The sequence below is a fragment of the Lissotriton vulgaris genome, chromosome 5 (assembly GCF_964263255.1).
Source record: "Lissotriton vulgaris chromosome 5, aLisVul1.2, whole genome shotgun sequence".
In the NCBI taxonomy this organism is placed as follows: Eukaryota; Metazoa; Chordata; class Amphibia; order Caudata; family Salamandridae; genus Lissotriton; species Lissotriton vulgaris.
In genome coordinates, this window is record NC_141693.1 from 1,598,403,538 (window position 1) to 1,598,422,716 (window position 19,179).

The following is a 19,179-nucleotide window of genomic DNA, read 5'->3' on the forward strand; positions in this document are numbered from 1 at the left end:
ACTGAAACACGCAGCCCTCCGTAAATCGCTTCTCCCTCCCCCAGAAAGCCTTCAACCGTAAAGTACAAAGATGTCGGATGTTTTTTTAAAGAAAAGGTGATGGTTTCCATGCAAATGCCGCCTCTTTCAAATAAGCACATCAAAGGAGCCCGCAGGGTGGCGTTGGTTTATCTCTGCGGGGGGCGTTGCACTGTAGAATAGGGGAGGGGCTCAAGGTGCAAAGAGCTTCACTTTGCACCTCTGCAGACGCACTGGCGTCTCCTGGGCGGTTGGGGCTTTTTAGGTGTCTTTTTTTTTATTTAAATAAAACGGTATAACAAGCCAGAAGTTGATCGCTGCATATCCGGATCAGGGCAGGCAGAGCTCCCAGGTGTCTCCAGGTCACACATACGTAGATCACCCAGGTCAGGTTTTTGCTTTGAATTCTGGGATATGTAGTCCTGATTTTGGAAAGGGAAACCGAGCAAGAAAGCTGGACAAGATGTGTTTACTGGGGGCTCCATGGGGAACTGTAAGATCAGGGCAGGCCACGGGAGAGGTCACAGCAGGTCAAGGACAGGTCACTGCCTTGTCCATATCAAGCTGACCTTGATGTACTGGTGGTTACGAGAATAACACATACCCAAAAATCGCAATCTGTGTGCAATGAAGCTCCAGGGGTGGGAGACTACTGTCAAACAGGTGTGGAGCGATCTGGCCTCAGGTGGTGGCGTACCTACGTCAATAATGCACTAACTGCAGACCTCAGAAAGATGAAGTGCTGAGTCAGTCCTTCTAAGAGTCTATTCACATCTAAATCTCCGCAGCGCCCCCTTTACTGGCCGAGCTATCTTAGCAATGTCAGTCCAGCAGCTACTGTAAACATCTGCGCCAAAATATGTGAAGCGTGTTATTGAAAACTTCCGTGTCAAGGGTTCAAGTCAAGGTCCCCAGACATGAGCTGGCTGAGCCTTCCAATGACTGCACAATGAGGAATAACTGGGGAACACAAACACTTTGTATAAGAGTGCGCACTCTATGTAGAGTAATCTTTAAAGAGTTCATTATTTAAACTTAAAATAAAATCATTTGAGAACCCAGAAAAAAATGAATTAATAGGGTGGAAAATGAACAATTTGCTGAGATCCAAGGGATTGGAAGGGTGGACATTAAAAATAAAATAAATAAAAATACTTGGTGCCCACCCATCGCTGTCAAGGAAGGCGAGCGGGGGCACAGTGTCTTCCCTGTCGGATGGAGGTGACTGCCGCTTAGAAGAGAGCATTTCACCCATGCCAGGGTCACTCATGTGTTCAGCACCTCAGGGGAGCGAATAGCTCCTCGGCCTCTCTATGCTCTTCTAGGCGGTAGGTACTGCGATTCCTTTTACCTCAGCGTTGCCCGTGGGACAGCTTACAATGCGAAACTATCACAGTTCAACAATTTAAAAAAAGGGGGGGGTGGTTTAACTTTTCACACTGGGGTGAGAATAGTAAAGGAGCCTCCGGAATTTTTTGGGGGGCGCTGCACTTTCCCCAAGTGCCCTTCGTTCAAGAGGCACCATGAGTGGATCAGCACAGGGGGGCACGCGCTTCTGGTTTTTGGGGTCACACAGGGGCCTTTACTCAGATGAAAAGAAATGAACAGGATACAACAATACCGCAGCAGCCTGTGTCCAGCACTAAACACCATGTACTGGTGCACATACACAAGCGCTCACGCGCGTGTACACCCGAAACACAAACATACCCCGTCTCCATTTCCAAGCCTCTCTACACCCCCCACCCGCCCTACACAGCTCAGCTTATCTTCCTCTCCTTTGTGCCTCCGTCCCTCACTGCCTCTCTCCCTGTCTTCTTTCGGCCCCGCTCTCTTTTCGTTCACCTTTCTCCCTCATTTTCGACATCTCAATCTTTCCCACTTCTCCTCTCCCTTTCGCTCTAGGACGTGAAATGGGCAGTCTGACCTCAGTAAGGCGCGTGCCATCCTCAGCGGTCATCTCTCCGGGTGTCCAGGGTCACACAGGGCATGCTGCAGATCTCTCCGGGTGCCCAGGGTCACACAGGGTGTGCTGCAGATGCGGATCTCTCCGGGTGCCCAGGGTCGCACAGGGCGTGCTGCTGATGCAGTTCTCTCCGGGTGCCCAGGGTCACACAGGGCGTGCTACAGATGTGGCTGTCTCCGGGTACCCAGGGTCACACAGGGCGTGCTGCGGATCTCTCCGGGTGTCACTGTCCAGGGTAACACAGGGCGTGCTGCGGATCTCTCCGGGTGTCCAGGGTCACACAGGGCGTGCTGCAGATGCGGATCGCTGAGTGCCGGCGCCGCCTGCGCTCCCTGCAGTCCGTCTCATCTCTGGCTGCCGCAGCGGCTCTCTCCCCCTCTCCGTCCCTCCCTCCTTGTGCTCCAATAATCCCGCACAGCCCTATTACAGCTCCGAGTTACACCTCCGGCACTGGAGCCAGCAGCATCACCCGGGCATTGTGGGAGACACCCAGCGGGAGGGGAGGCAGGGGGTGTAGGAACGGGCTCACGGACAGCGGGAGGGGGGGTGGGAACGGAGAGCGGGACATCGCGCAACCTAACCCTGAAGACGACACTTCAAAAATGGCAAAAACAAAGCTTGAAAAAAAAAAAAAATAGCACACACCCACCGCCGCGATGACGATCAGAAAAGGGTGGAGAGGGAAGAAATCGCGGGAACTCCCACTAATCTGCTCCGGCCATGACGGACAGATCTCTGTTCCAATGGCTAGCCTCCATTTATGGAGCTAGCCAATGGAACAGAGGGGCGGATTCCCAAGCCACTCTACTGTTCTCATTAGGTTTTCACCTGCATGAAAAGCTGCTTGCGCAGCTTTCACCTAGGCGAAACCTAAAAACAATACTACAATACCCATGAGTACTTAGGGTATCACAATACAGATCATAGAGTAAACGCCCTACAGAGAATACCATATCCTCTTTCTTTGCTGCACCGCAGCCCGTTAAGTACATTTCAATTGTTACTGATTTGCTGATTGTTTTGTTGATATTGTTTATGCCCTGTGCACTTACTTGTATTGCTGCCACTGTTCGCGCTTTGCTCGCGCATTGCTGCTGTGTGTTCTGAGGCAGTCCGGCACTTCCTTCGATGTTTTAGCGCTGCTTGCATTCCTTCGGCATTTCTCTTCCATTTACGGTGCGGGGAGCGTGTGCTCACCTCCCTGGTTCGGGTGCTTTGCGCCCGCGCCTCTTTTTAGTTGGTGGAGCGGGAGTTTGCGGGCAGAGAGGCTCGCACATGGTGAGCAAGTGCTTCTCTTCACCGTGCATGCAGGGGGCTGTTCCCACACATGCACGGCGGTCATTTTGATTGTTTATCTCCATTCTGGCACAGAGCTATAACGCCGGAGAAGCGATTTTCCTCAGCTCATGCCCACTGCCTGCAATTTTGGTCCCCAGTTACGCCCAAACTTCAAAAATTTACATTTTTTGGGCTGTATAATCTTCATAGGCTTTGCCTAGAGTGGCCCATTTATTGTCAATCCCTCCCTCCACTTTTTATTTATTTTTTCAGTGAGGTTCAGCCTGTCTTCCATTGGCTTGCTTTGGGGTTGGTCACTCCCCCTGATATTTGCCTTTGGCAATTTCATTTATTCTTCCTCTGTGGGCATTGATTGTTACACTTTGTGTAATTATGGAAGATTATTATGAGGAGGATGATTACTATTATGATGATGATGCCTCTGGCTCCATGAAGCAAGACTTAGTTGAATCTTTGGACCAGGGCGTTCAACATTCTGTCAATAAATCGCTTGTTCGCACAATTGCTCCCTTGAAGCGCCATCTCTCTAACTACGCACTACAACAGGGCTGGTTGGCTTCCTCTTCAGGCCGTGCTTCTTCATCTAAATCTCCCAGCAAGGGGCGTGGCCAAGGTGGCGGGCTAGGTGGACGTGGTTTGCCTCAGCTCCCCGGCCCGAATCCCGATTTTGCCTCCCTTCTGCAGTGGCGACCTCCAGCACGGGCGATTTTTTCCCCAGCGGAGCCGACAGGTCACCACCGGCGACGAGACCGGCCTCCGGCCCAGACCAGCGGGACCGGAGCGGGAGACGGTTGCCATTGAGGCGGGCCCTGCGAGCGAACCAGGCCGGCGTGAGCGGAGGACCGTCCTGCGGGCGGCAGGCGGAGCAGCGGGCGGAAGGCACTGCTGGCCCGGCTGAAGACCGGAGAGGAGAGGGAGCCCTCTGAGCGGTGAGGCGCAGCGGCCGCCCGATTCCCGGCCGGAGGGCTAGTTTACCCGAGTCCCCGGCTCCGGGCCTGGGCGGCCCCGACGAGGCCTCGCTGGGTTGGACTCCGGGGGTTCTGCGGGTGGCGCAGCCGCGCCTGACCCTCATCGACGGAGCCCGACTGGTGGCAAATACTAGCAATCCCGCGGAGCACCGGCGGCGGCCGGGAGTGGTAGCCACCCAACGTCCCACCGGCAGGCGTTCTAAATCGAGGCCCCGGCTTTGGGCCTGGGTGGACTTGGCAGACGCCGGTGGCCTGGTGCAGCAGCGACGCTGGGTGGACCCGGAGGGGGCCCGACAAACGCAACGTAGACCCCAGGAAAGGAGGGGGTCCCTCACACAGCACCCGGTGCCACACGAAGCAAGGCCAGGACTTCACCGGACCAGGTAGTGAGATTGCGCGCTTCTGAGGGACGCGCGAAGCTAGCAGCCATAGGCAGCGCAGACTGTAGCAGCCCCAGGGGTGAAAGGCGGGAACCTTGTTGCGGGTGCTGGGACTGCCTGCCACACTAGAGGCCCGGAGGCCTTCGCAGGGTGTCGCGCCGTTATCCTGGGAGGCCGACCTGGGGCCTACACTCCTGGTCGCGAGCTGAGGGGGGCCCCTGTTACCTGGCGAGAGCGAGTTGGGGCGGCGAGCAGGAGCTCCAAACCTAGGGTGCCGGCAGGGCGGACCGGCCTCCGAGCGTACCAGAGGAGAAGGACCCCCCCTGGAACGTTGGGAACGAGGCACGGCGCCTGCACACTTCCTCTGCGGCCCAGGGAGCCTTGGAGTGCAAGAAGGCCCGTGTCGGAGTGAGGGCTGGGCCGCACATTTCGGGGGACAGGGAAATCGAGTCCCTGGCGGGAGGAGTAGGAGACATTCAGCGGGGCCAGACCGGGAGTGGAGAACTTGTTCATAGCGGGAAACGGTGTACCCCGCGGACAGGGCCCAGTTCAGAGGTGACAGCCAGGGGAGGCTGAAGGCAATGGCGGCGCCAGCAGGTAGACCGAGCAGCTCCGTGGGGGGTAAGAGCGAGCCCACCCCTGAGCCCGCGCGTGACGCGGTCCGGACCTTGGAGGCAACATGGCCAACTCGAGTTGCAGGACCAACCGCACCATCACAGATATGCTCAACAAACCTACTACCAAAGGGGGGAAAACCCAGACGCCCCCCTCCACCCCAGCTGAGGCGGGGACGCAACACCAGGAAGAGCACAACGCTCCCATCACTCGCAGATTCCTGGAATCGCTATTCAATACCCTCAGGGAAGACTTCCAGGCTCTCAAACAAGACATTGCCGGAGAACAACGAGAACTCAGTCGGGATCTAGATGGACTGGGGGAAAGGGTGGCAGCGGTGGAGGAGACCGGCCACGCACGCAGTGAAGAGCTAGTACACCTGCAGCAGGAGGTCCTCCGTCTTCAGGAGCAACAGGTCGGCCTGCAGGCGCACGCTGAAGATCTGGAAAACCGCTCCCGTAGAAATAATATAGGGTCAGGAATGTACCACAGAATGCCGAAGGGAACAGTGTCACGGGATACCTGCAAGACCTCTTCCGAGAGATATTAGGTGAGGCGGAGGACTTCCCCATTCGTATTGACCGAGCTCATAGGGTGGGCCTGCTGCGGCGGGTCCCGGCCCCTCCACCCGACATCCTAGCTTATCTTCCGGACTTTCCGTTGAAGGAGCGAATCCTCCAGGAAGCCCGACGGAAGCAACCTCTGCAGTTCCGAGGAGTGAATGTGGCGCTGTTCCAGGACCTGTCGGCTATCACGCTGCAGAAGAGACGCAAATTTAAGGTTGTGACAGCTTTTCTGCGTGAAAAAGAGATACCGTATTCCTGGGGCCACCCGTTCCGGATCATCTTCAAATGGGAGGGGAAGTTGCACCAGCTCCGCTCTCTCAGGGACACCTGCGCCCTCTTGAACATTGACCTGCCAGACCTCTCAGACACAGAGGATGGATTGCCCCGCGGTTCTCAGGACGGAGCGGCGCCACGCAACCAGGCAGACTGGCAGAGGGTGGGCCGACGGCGCAGATGTGGGGCGCGCCTGAAGCCGGGCCCCTAGACTATTGCTCAGGAACAAGCAGCGGCTGTCCAGGAGGTGGTGCGGGACACCGCTATTCCCCCTTGAGCAGTATGTTGGGGGTCGCTCATCACACATTGCCTTAACGGGAGGGGGGTCGGGGGCCGGGTGGCGCCGCCACTGCCACGTCCCCTGCAGAGACCTTCTACAGACTGGTGTTGCCCACCTGGACCGGGACTATGGTTTGTTCTCTTTGGTTCCTGGTTTGGAGTCTATTGGGGGGGGTGGGGAGGAGGGTGGTTGGGCGCGGGCGGGATGGGCTTGGTGGGGCATGCTGGTTGGGGTTAGGGTGGGTCTGTTTTTTGAAGGGAAGGGTGGGGGGGAGGTGGGGGGGGTACCTTCTTGTCCGCGGAAACTGAAAGCCTTCACTGCACCTTTACCTCTCAGGCCACTGACACGCACTGCACACGAGCACGCACGCGCTCCACATCTGGTAGTATGCCTCCACTGACTATTCTTTCCCTAAATGTCAGGGGGCTTAATAGCCCTAACAAGCGCAGGGCGATCCTCTCCCTTTTAGAGCGCTCACAGGCGGACATCTGCCTTCTGCAGGAGACGCACCTGCTATCCAAGGACCACCACAGGCTTAGGTCCCGCGCCTTCCCTGAGCAGCACTTCTCCTCCGCATCCAAGAAAGTAGCTGGGGTGGCCATACTGGTAGCGCGATCCCTTAAGGGGCGAGTGCTGCAGAAGGAGGCGGAAGTGAAAGGCAGGCTACTACTCCATCGCTTTCTTGTGGCAGGGCAGACACTACTCATAGGCTCCATATACGCCCCTAATGAAGGACAAGAAAGATTCTTGCACTCTGCGCTTGAGGCGGCCACAGCCAACACGCACCAACACCTGTTACTGGGAGGGGACTTAAACCTGGTGTTCCATAATGTCGCCGATCGCTCCAACCAGAGGGTGGGCCAGGTAGGGGCATTATCGGCAGAGGGCCATGCACATCTCGCAGATCTGGGTCTTACTGATCTGTGGAGGCACTTTCATCCCCACGACACAGCCTACACACACTACTCGGCAGGCCATAAGTCTTATGCGCGGCTAGACTACCTGCTTTGCTCCGCTCAACTGGCAACGCGAGCGCACGGGGTGGAGATACATCCGGCCTCGCTCTCGGATCACTCCCCGATCTCTGCATCCTTCTTAGTGCCCGATACACCCAGCCCGCAGCGTCACTGGCGCCTACGCGACGGCTTGCTGCAGAAGCCCTCCTCAGTGGAGAAGATCAAGGCAGCAATCAGCCAATTCCTCACACATAATGCTAACGGTGACACATCCAAAGCTACCCAATGGGCAACTCTAAAAGCAGTCCTCCGGGGCGAGTTTATCTCCCTGGCGGTGGCCAAAAATAGGGAGCACGCGTAGAAAAGGGCCGACCTCACACAGCGCGTAAAGGAGCTCGAGCAACTGCACCAACGCACCGGAGCGGCCAGGGCGTGGCGCCAGCTCTGCACAGAGCGGAAGATGCTTGCCGCGCTTGACCAGGACGTCGCGGAATTCGCGGCTAAACGCCTGAAGCATGCCTACTACATGGGTGAGGACCTCTGCGGGAGACTACTAGCATGTAAGCTGCGGGAACAGCGGCAGCAGAGGCATATTCACGCCATCCGAACCGCTCGAGGTGATATGCTCACCGAAGACGCTGCCATAGCGGCATAGTTCGGGTCCTTTTATGCCGATCTGTATGAGGCGGAAGGGTTGGACATGGGATGCAGTAGCGAGTATCTCGACGGGGCAGTTCTCCCATCATTGACCAAAGCGCAGTCTCAGTTCCTCGACAGACCCATTGGTCTGGAAGAGGTCATCTCCGCGATTTCCCGTCTCAAGCTGGGGAAATCCCCGGGCCCCGACGGGTTCTCGGCGGCCTTCTATAAGACCTTCTGCCAGCAAGTGGCCCCCCTGCTGCGGGACCTCTTCAATACCTTTGATCAGGCCGGGACTATCACCCCAGACCTTCTGGAGGCGGCGATATCAGTGATTCCCAAAGCCGGTAGAGACCCCACTCAGTGCGGATCCTACAGGCCAATATCTCTACAGAATGTTGACCGTAAGCTCTATATGGGTATTCTTGCGAGCCGGCTGGCGCCGTACATGCAACAACTTGTAGAACCCGACCAGGCTGGCTTCATCCCCCAGCGGCAAACGAGTGACAACACCAGACGCGTCCTCCACCTTATTGAGGCTGGTTCACGCACGAGACCGGGATGTATGCTTCTTGCTATTGATGCCGAGAAGGCATTCGACCGGGTGCATTGGCCCTACCTTGACCAGGCCCTTCAGAGGTTCGGTCTGGGGGAGACTACCCGAAATCGGATATTTAATTGCTATAGACAACCCACCGCGACGGTACGGGTCAAAGGCCACACCTCCCTGCGCTTTCCGATAGGAAGGGGGACAAGGCAGGGATGCCCACTCTCCCCTCTCCTGTTTGCGCTCTACATGGAGCCACTGGCGCAGAGAGTCAGACATCACCAACGCATTAAGGGCATCCCCTTTGGGGGAGACACGCACAAGATCAGCCTGTATGCTGACGATGTCCTGCTCTCCCTGATGGACCCTATGCAGTCTCTGCGGGCACTTCTAGTTGAATTACACTCCTTCGCGCAGGCCTCGGGCTTTAAAATCAACGTGGGGAAGTCAGTGGCCCTGAACGTGTCCTTACCCCCCGACGTATTAGCAGATGCCAAGGCTGAGTTTGATCTGCAGTGGTCCGATTCCACGGTCCCCTATCTGGGGGTTCTACTGGCGCCGACGGTGCGGGGTACGGTGGAAGCCAATTACACCAAATTGAGCGCGCAAATTAGTGAGACGTTGCGGAAGTGGAATCGCCTTACGCTTTCCTGGCTTGGACGTGTCGCAGCGGTCAAGATGACCCTTCTGCCACAAATTCTATACATCTTCCAGACCCTGCCCCTGCGCCCCCCAACGGGCTGGCTCCAGAGGACGCAAGCGGATTTGGCGCGATATGTTTGGAATGGACGCCGCACCCACTTTAAGCAGCGGATAGCGACTCTTCCCCCTGCACATGGTGGCGTGGGTATGCCGGATCTCACCCTGTACTTTCAGGCGGCGCAGCTACGTACCTTGGTGGAATGGTACCAACTGGAGTCTAGTAAACACTGGCTCTTCCAGGACCAGGCGGTCGCTGGTCGACCCCTCCAGGGTGTCCCCTTCCTGCTGCGATGCCACAGGCCCCCTAACCTCTACGCATCCTATATCACGAGCACGGTGATGAAAGTCTGGGATCAAGTAGCTGTCCGGAGAGAACTCACTTCGTTTCCCTCCCCACTGACGCCCATATTCGGGAACCCCGACTTCACCCCGGGCCTAGACCCGCAGCTTTTTAAAGCGTGGAGGTCCTCACGCGCACGTCTGAGAAGAAACTACTCTCCGACCTGTACCAACACTTACTTCTCCCTCACATATACACCTACCATTCGGGGAAAGCCAGGTGGGAGGAGGACCTGGGGAGGCAACTCAAGCGGAAGGGGTGGGAAGGGATCTATCGCAGAGCCAGACACTCGGCCTACCACACCGGCCTCACCGAAACCCTGACTAAAGTGGCCATGTATTGGTACCATACTCCAGCGCGTATCCATCGATGGGATCCCAAGGCCAGAGATCGATGTTGGAGGGGATGTGGGGAACGGGGCACACTCGAACACCTACTTTGGAGCTGTGAGAAGCTGCGGCACTACTGGGACACCATCCTAGACCTCGTGGATGCACACTTAGACACCCAACTCCCTAGGTTTCCTGCTTATGTACTTCGTGGTCTGCCGAATGCACTAATGTATCCCTTGAAATCCATGAGAGGGAGGTTGATTGCCATAGCTCTAGGGGCCGCGGTGCAGAACATTGAGGCACTGTGGAGAGACCTCCAGCCCCCCATTCACCTGGGCTGGCTGCACAGACTTTGGACAGTTTTGGGGATGGAGAAGTTGTCCCTGACAGCGGCGGGACGGAGCGAGGAGTTCGCAGATATCTGGCGGCCGTTCTTGTCTTTGCTCACCAGGGAATTTCAGGAGCTGAGCTGCCCCCGATACCTGCGACTGTTGCACCTCACGGACACTCCGCTACCTGAACGTACAACGAAGACCTGCAGGTGTAAAGCTCAGTGTGGAAAGGTTCAGGGACCGTCCCTCTCGGACGGCTAGGCTGGTTGGGGTTTGGGGAGGATTACTCAGCGGACAAGAAGGGGGTGGGGGATGGGGGCAGGGGGGGTCGTTTGGGGTTGTTAGGGGTTGCTTGGGGTTTGATTTGAAGGCATAGATAATTTCAGCTTCCGACACGTTGCACTACTTTTTGATGCGGCCGACCCGTCTGGGTTGTGGGGGGCTTGCTTTGTTTAATGATACTGACTGTTAACTGTGCCCACTGTGTTTTCATCCAAGCATTGTAACGGTGTGGCCGGTGCCCCCTCGAGCACAGGTCGGTATACTTTTCGCTTTGAATAAACAGATTTAATACTAAATCTCCCAGCAATCCCCATAAATCTGACTTTCAGAAATTGGCAAAGACTTTGTCCAGTGAGCGTTCTGCTGGTAAATCCTCCAAGGAGGCTTTAGCCTCGCACGCTCAGCAGAAGGATACTGATGAGACACATTCAACTTCGTCTTCTGATCAGGATGGTCCTCCATCTTCGAAGAAAGCTTGTAAAGAGCATTTTTTTTTTGGAAAACCTTTATTTATAGAAAAAGTACACCGCTATTCAGCCATACATCCCGGAGGCCAGGCAGCATGAAGTCAACAGGAAAGGTCGTGCACAACACCATAAGCATAAGCAATCAGGTTTAATTTTAAAATAAGAGTGAACTCAAAAATAAATAAACCATGAGGTAGGAAGGCCCAGAAAGGGCCAAGAGAAAAAGGTGTGCAGGAAGCACGATAAACAGCGGAAAAGAAAGAGAAGGAGGCTGAGGACAGTACAGATATAGCGGGCTTTTGTAGCGGGAGGGGGTCGGAGGCTCGACACCCAAGGTTGCGCACAAGAAGAATGACAACTGTAAATTACGTGGGGGGTAACACAGCAGGAGACAAAGCGGAGTCCCGGGTGGGGGGTACTACGGGGATGGCAGGGTCTCGGAATCGATTTCCACGGGGGGGTCGCAGATGTCGCCCCTATAGGAGTTCCAGGCACCCCACACAGACATCCACATTCTAGGCTTACCCCTGGCCACATACACCGTCTTCTCACGCAGCATGCACCAGTCCATATTTGATTCCCAGAGACTGAGCGAGGGGGGAGCTGGCGCACCCCATTTCTGGGCGATATCCCTTTTGGCCACCATGTAACCCAGGGTGACCCATCGGGTCTGCGCAACACTATAATCTGACGGGCCCCAGATGTTGAGGAGACATCTCCGGGCCTCAGCCGGCAGGGTCACACCAGTTACTTCGTCCATCACGGCATGTACACGCGCCCAATATCGGGTCACACAAGGGCATTCCCATATAATATGTAGGAAGGTCCCAAGCATTCCACATCCCCTTCGGCACATGCCATCCGTTGACAGCCCCATGTGTATTAGTCTGGGGCCGGTGACATACACCCTATGCAGTATCTTCAGCTGCACCAGGCGGAGACGCGCCGAGATTGCCACTTCTCTGGGAGAGGAAATCGCCGATTGCCAATCCTCATCATCCACCTCAATTCCATCATGCACCCAAAGCTCCCTCAATCGCACCAGCAAGTCAACTCGCACATTAATACGTTTTTTGTAGGTTAGGGAGATAGCGCTGTCCGGCATATGGCCGTCCAACACCCGATCCTCCAGGGGAGATGAGTCGGGGATCGCTTCCGCCCCCGACACATAAGGGGAAAGAGCATGGCTAAGCTGAGCGTGTCGGAAATATTCCGTTGCCGCCAGTTGGTACTCTGATTGCAACACATCGAAAGACTTGACCCTACCCCTGGCCACCATGTCCCCAACCTTGGATATCCCGATGGTGTCCCACCTGTCGAAGCCCTTCGTGTGCCACAACTTCCCCAATACGTCCGATTCAAACAGCGGGGTGGCCATGGTAACCCTATCGTGCCAGCCCAAAGTTTTAGTAACTGCACGCCAGATATGAACCATAGTTTTAGTGGGACCCGTAAGCTTCCGATCCAGAGACCTAGAGTATAACGCTCTGTAGTAATTCCCGTCCCCCATGAGCCATCGATCCATAGCATAGCCTGGGTTAACCGCCGGGCCGTAGAGGCCGTGATTGATTGCCGCAAGTTGGGACGCCCAGTAATATCGTCGCACGTCGGGCAATGCAATACCCCCATCATAACTCGGTATAGTCAGCTTGGCCAGCGAGATCCGCGGCCTGCCGTCCCACAGCAACGCTCGTTGGAGGGATTCGATTTGCGCAAAGTATTTAGCTGTCACAGGGTCCTGGGTGTTCTGCAGGGCATACAGGAAGCGAGGTAACGCCATCATTTTAAAAAGGGCGGCTCTGCCCATAAGGGAGATCGGCAACTTCCGCCAGCCCTCGACGTCCCGGCGCAGCCGCTCCAACGGTGGAAGGAGGTTGTGTGAATAACGGGCTCGGGAGTCCCGCGACACGTAGATGCCTAAGTACCGGAAGCCCTGTTGGGCCACTTGGATTGAGCATCCCCGGGGGAGACGCGGCGTATCTCCGGACAGTACATACAGCGAGGACTTAGCCCAGTTGATCACCAGGCCCGAGTGGGCCCCAAAGGTCCTCAAGAGATCGAAAGCCACTATGAGTGAGTGACAGGGAGAAGTGAGGTACAGAAGGATGTCGTCAGCATAGAGCGACACCCGGTCCTCAAACCCCGGGGACCACGAAATGCCAGAGATATCGGGGTGCGTTCTGATCCACGCCGCCAATGGCTCAAGTGCCAGAGCAAATAGAAGCGGGGAAAGCGGACAACCCGGTGTTTTCGGCAAAGTACCGGTCCATTGCTTTGGTCAGTAGCGACCTGGACTTCGGGTCACAGAAGTACCACGGGTTAATGGGAGCCACTCGCGACGACGCGGGGATTTGAAAATCAAAGGAAACCCAAACTGGGGAATGGTCCGAGATACCCCTAGCCAGGAGACGCGCCGTAGATACGGACTGCGCCTGGGCAGCCGGGGTGAGAACGTAGTCTATCCTGGATAGGCTACCATGTGCTCCGGAGAGAAACGTGTACTGTCGCTGAGAGGGGTGCATCAACCGCCAGCAATCAACCATCCCCATTGAACCCAGAAAGTCAGGCAACCAGGACTGGGAAGGACGCAGGTCTCTGGATGGGAAGCGGTCCAGGGTTCCGGACACGACAGAGTTGAAGTCCCCACCCACCAACAACAGGCCCTCGGGGAGACCCAAAATGGCGGCAGCCAGGTCCCTAAAAGTAGTTTCCTGTAACCCCGGGGGAATGTAAACTGAAACCAAAACCAGAGTACGGCCCTCCCATTTGCCCACCACAGCCACATATCTGCCTCTCTCATCCGCAGTCACTGACTCCACCTCCAACGGGAGGGACATGCGCACCATGATGCCCACCCCTCGTGATCCCGAAGAGAACCCCGAGTGTGCCACCATTTTAAATCCCCGTCTGCTCAGTGCTTTACAAGTGTGTCCCACTAGATGGGTCTCCTGTAGGAAAATGACATCAGGCGAATAACGTTTAAGCATCTGCAAAACAACACCCCTCTTAATGCGGTCCCCTAACCCGTTGACATTCCAGCTCAACAAGTTTAAAGATTTACCCCCCATCGTCAAGGAAGCTCCACCCCCTCCCCACCCCCGCAATGGCGCCCACCACAACGACATAACAGTCCAAGGAACCCTCAGCCAGGACAAAGAAGAAGACAGAAAAGAAAGTTGAAAAATCACACCCCAACTACCCCCCACCCTGCACCCCTGCATTAGACTATAATCCACCCCAACTAGCAGTGTGCCTGTCGCCCCTTAACTAATCTACAAGAAGTCTACAGAGGAGAAAGGAGACATCCTATCGCCCCCCGTCATCCCCCATATTAATGACAAAAAGAGTCAAAACCAATAGCAGCAATGTCTGAAGTTGGGGTCCCATACGGTCACCCAGCTAGCGGAAAGTCAAACTGAAAACCATCACTCCCGTGCTTCCGCGCCTCCGGTAGCCTCCTCCGTCTGGTCAGCCGGTTCTTGTCGCTCCTGGGGAAGGGTGTCCAGCCAGTGTCCCACCTCATCCGGGAAGTCAAAAAACAAAGTCCGGTGGTCACGCTCAATCCGAAACTTGGCTGGGTAGAGCATGGAGTACCGCAGGCCCATTTCCCTCAGTCGCCGTTTCACCCCAGTAAAACTCTGACGTTTTTTCTGCACGGCCTGGGTGAAGTCCGGAAAGAAGTTAACTTCGGAGTTTTGAAAACGCAGAGGGCCCGCGGTCCTCGACGCCTGCAGGATAGCGTCTCTGTCCCTAAAGTTAAAGAGCCGTGCAATAATAGGGCGAGGGAAGGCGCCTGACTTCGGCGGTCCCCCCGGTATCCTGTGGGCCCGCTCCACCGAGAAGAACTTACTTAAGCCTCCGGGCATCAAGTTCTTAAGCACCAGATCCTCCACGAAAAGTTCCACCGAGTCCTCCTCGGCCCTCTCCGGGACCCCAGTAATGCGGACATTCTGGCGTCGCGCACGGCCTTCGAAATCGTCCAGCCGGCGCGCCAGCATACCGTTCGCCAGTTTCAAGTCACGCACCTCCGTCTGTATATCCGACACATCGGTGGTCAGGCTAGTCGTCTTAAGGTCCAGCGATTTGACCCGGTCGTTGGTTTTTCCGAGGTCAGTTCTAATGAGGTTCAACTCAATCTTCAGGGAGTCGACCTTACTGGACAGTTCCTCTCGGAGAGTATGCATTTCCGATTGCACTCCCGTGATTGCACCCATAACGTCACGAAGCGTTATCTCAGAGTCCTCCGGCGATCGATCCCTAGTCGGGTCTTTAGCACGGCCTGCCAGAACCGGCGAGCCTTTCGACTGGGAGAAGCGCTCTGGGATGGTAGATTGGGACTGGGACGGTTTTCTGTTGACCCGTTGGGACTTGCCTTTGTCCAGGTCCCCCCTGCCCGCCATATTGGCGCGTCCAACAAGATGATCAACAGGGACCAAGAAGTCCAGCGGGAGGTGCGCCACACATTCAATGATGTTGCCAGGGTCTGATACACCAGCCGAGTTCCAGGGAGTTCAGATAGCGGAGTCACACACCGCAGGGTCCAGGCGTAGACAAAGGAGCGCCCACATGGGAGCACCGCTGCGCACCACAGCAATAGACCAGTGTCACGGGCGGAGCCACCGAGGTCCGTCGAGCTAACGGGGTCCAGGAATGACCGATTTTCACTCCGAAAGCAGGCGCCGCATCAGGACCCACTCAGCAATCGATTCCCACAATAGTGGGACAGGATAGGCATCAGGATTATTGCGGAGGAGCGGGAGGTCTTCGGAGCTCCGAGCTCACGCGGCCATCTTGATCGCCAGCGAAGCTCCTCCCCACAAAGAGCATTTTGTTGATGCGCCAACGCATCCTCAACTTCTCACATTCGAGCCCTCAGATATCGTTCATCCTAACTCTTCCTCTTGGCTTCCGTCCCCAGCCGTGGCTGAATATGTTCAAGCACATATTCGTCAGCCATTTGAGAAGGATGTTAGAGCTCGTCTTCGATCCAAGTGTCCACGTCCTGACTTGGCAGACAAATTGGCCGACACTCCGGAGGTAGACCCTACTATGGTGACATACCTTAAAAAGTAGCCTAAGGACCCAAAAAAGGGCATTGACAGGGCATGGCGTTCCTGCCAAGATAAATTGTTGGATCTGCTGGGTCTTCTTACGGAAATCTTGGACCTGGGTTTTCAGGCCAAGGAATCATCTTCTGTTGTGGATCCAGACGAGTTGATTGAATGGTCACAGAGGGCTATATGTCAACTTGGGAATGCCAACTGTGCAATGTCCTGCGAGCGTCGCCGCTCCGTTCTACTTAAATTGGATCCCAAACTAGCGGAACTGTCCTTGTCCGAATCCGGCCCGTTAGCTCAGGACTTGTTGTTTGGCCAGCCATTCCTGAAAGAATTGTCAAAATTTGTTGCGACCTTTAGTGGGCTGGTTAAGGCTCAGGCGTCCCTTCGGAGAGCCTTTCGCCCATTTTTTTGCAAGGGCCGGACGATACAGGGGACGATCATTCGGCCGCGGGTCCAACCAGAATACCCAACATGGATTCCAGTCCCAACGTGGTGGAGGACAAGATTCCGGCTACAATAACAGAGCCTCCTTCTACCCCTCTCGTAAAGGGAGAGGTCAATACAAAAAAGGACGATACGGTGGTACCCAAGGAGGATATCATGATTCCAACACTTCAGGTGAGATTGATCCCAGCTTCTGAGGTTGTTTTAGGGGGCAGGATTACATTTTTTCTACCAAATTGGCATCTGATCTCCAGCGATGCATGGGTGTTAGAGACTGTCCAGCGTTACAGGATAGAGTTCTACAATTCGCCTACTCCCCTGGTTTTTTCCCTTCAAGAACAAGAGTTAATTTCAGCCGAAATCGATTCCCTTCTGCAAAAAGGGGCCATTCTTCGAACTTCCCGCAATCCTCAGGGTTTCGCAAGCATAGTTTTCCTGGTCCAGAAAAAAGGGGCGGGTCCCGGTTGGTACTCCATCTCAGAGATTTCAACGGAGGGGTGGTTTATCGCCACTTCAAGATGGAAGGCATCCATCTTTTGAGGGATCTTCTTCAGGAAGGGGACTGGATGGTCCGTCTCGATCTGAAGGATGCTTACCTATCGATCCCCATTTACGGTCCTCATCATCGGTTCCTGCAATTCCAATGGCAGGGGAGTTGGTTCGAGTACAAGGTTGTCCCGTTCGGCCTCTCGTCGGCACCTTGTTGCTTCACGAAGCTTCTGAGGCCCGTCGTAGAATCTCTGTGAGCCCGGGGTGTTCGTCTAATTATCTGGACAACATTCTAATCATGGCAGATTGCCCTCGAACGTTGATGACACACTTGGAATGGTCCATCACTCTTTTGCAATCTCTGGGTTTTCTGGTAAATCCTCAGAAATCGGTCTTCCTTCCCTCTCAATCGATTGAATTTCTGGGTTTCCAGGTCAATTCCCTCTCTTGCCAGCTCCTCTTGCCCAATCAGAAGATCCGTTCCATCAAGAGGGAGTTGAATTTAGTTTTATCCAAACAGAGTATGTCGTTGGGGTCTATAGCTCGGATTGTCGGTCTGTTAGCTTCTTCGATTCAGGCAATTTTCCCAGGCCCTCTTCATTACCGGGCGCTTCTGCGTCTAAAGATCCGCCATCTCCAGAAAGGCCTTTGCTATTCAGATCTGGTCCCTCTTTCAGGGGAAGCGCGGTGGGAGATGCTATGGTGGTTGGAGCACATGGAATCCTGGAATGGGCGAGCCCTGTTCGGAGCATCCCCGGAGGTGGTGATAGAGTCCGATGCCAGTCTGTGGGGCTGGGGAGCCCATTGTGGTCCGTTGTCGACGGGAAGTCGGTGGTCTCAGGAGGAGTTGTCTCTCCATATAAATTGCCTGGAACTACTAGCGGGGTCTTTTGCGATCTGTTGTCTATCTCCACGCCAGACCAACTGTTGCATACTCCTCCGCATGGACAATGTTTCGGTGGTTCGGTATGTCAACAAGTTGGGGGGGACAATGTCCAGGATTTTGGCGGAAATCACCAAGGATTTTTGGCACTTTTGTCTTCAGAGGAAGATCACAGTTATTGCAGAGTATCCCTGGTCACAACAATCTGATTGTGGACTGGAACTTGCGACATCTTCGGGATTCAACGATTGGAGGCTTCACCCTCGAGTGTTTCGCTCTCTCTCCCGTGTTTGGGGTCTGTGCCAGATCGATCTGTTTGCATCCTGTCTCAACAATCAGCTTCCCCTGTTTTTCAGCTGGCGTCCAGATCTGGAAGCCCTGGCCGCGGATGCATTTCTGCAAACCTGGCCATCGCTCCTGTGTTACACCTTTCCCCCGTTTATGATGATTCCCAGGGTCCTGGCTCGCACAAGGCTTATCAGTCGGAGCTGATTCTGATCACTCCTCTGTGGAGGGCTCAAGTTTGGTAGTTCTCCTGGAAATGAGTTGTGCAGTGCCGCTCCTTCTTCCCCAGCCGTGGAATCTCTAGCTGGACCCTCTCGGCAATCGCATCCCCTGATCGGGTCTGGCCTTCTTCTACTAGTTGCATGGCGAATTTCGGGGATCCCTGGCAAGTCCCAGGCCTTTCGTGAGACTCTACTAGATTTATCAGCGAGGCTTGGTCCCCCAACACACACAAACGTTATGCAGGGGCTTGGAAACAATGGTGTGGTTGGTGTGCTCAACGGGAGGTGGATCCCGCTTCGGCAGATGTCTCTCTGATCGTTAATTTTCTGGCTTCTATCGCCTCGTCCGGTCTTGCTAATCGAACGGTTAATAATTTACGTTCGGCTATTTCCGCAGGTCATATCACTATTTATGGCAAGTCTGCTGGAGAACATCCTTTGATTTCTAAATTGCTTAAAGGTATTCAGCTGATGAAGCCACCTTATCAAAAATATGTTGCGTTATGGGATGTTTCCTTTGTTTTGCTATTCTTGGAGGCCTGGCCGTCCAATTCTTCTTTATCCCGCAAGCAACTTTCAGCGAAATTGACTATGCTATTGTGTCTTGTTTCATGCAAACGCGTTTCTGATGTTCGTGCACTGGACTTGGCAGATCGTAATTTCACACCTGAGGGTGTTACTTTTGCTATTTCCAGATGCACTAAGTGTAATACGTCTTCAGTTACCTATCCATCTTTTCCCAATAATCAGAAACTTTGCGTGGTTCAATGTGTTAAGGATTATGAGGTGAATACTGCTCCTTTTCATCAAGAGATGCAGCACTTCCGCAAAACGG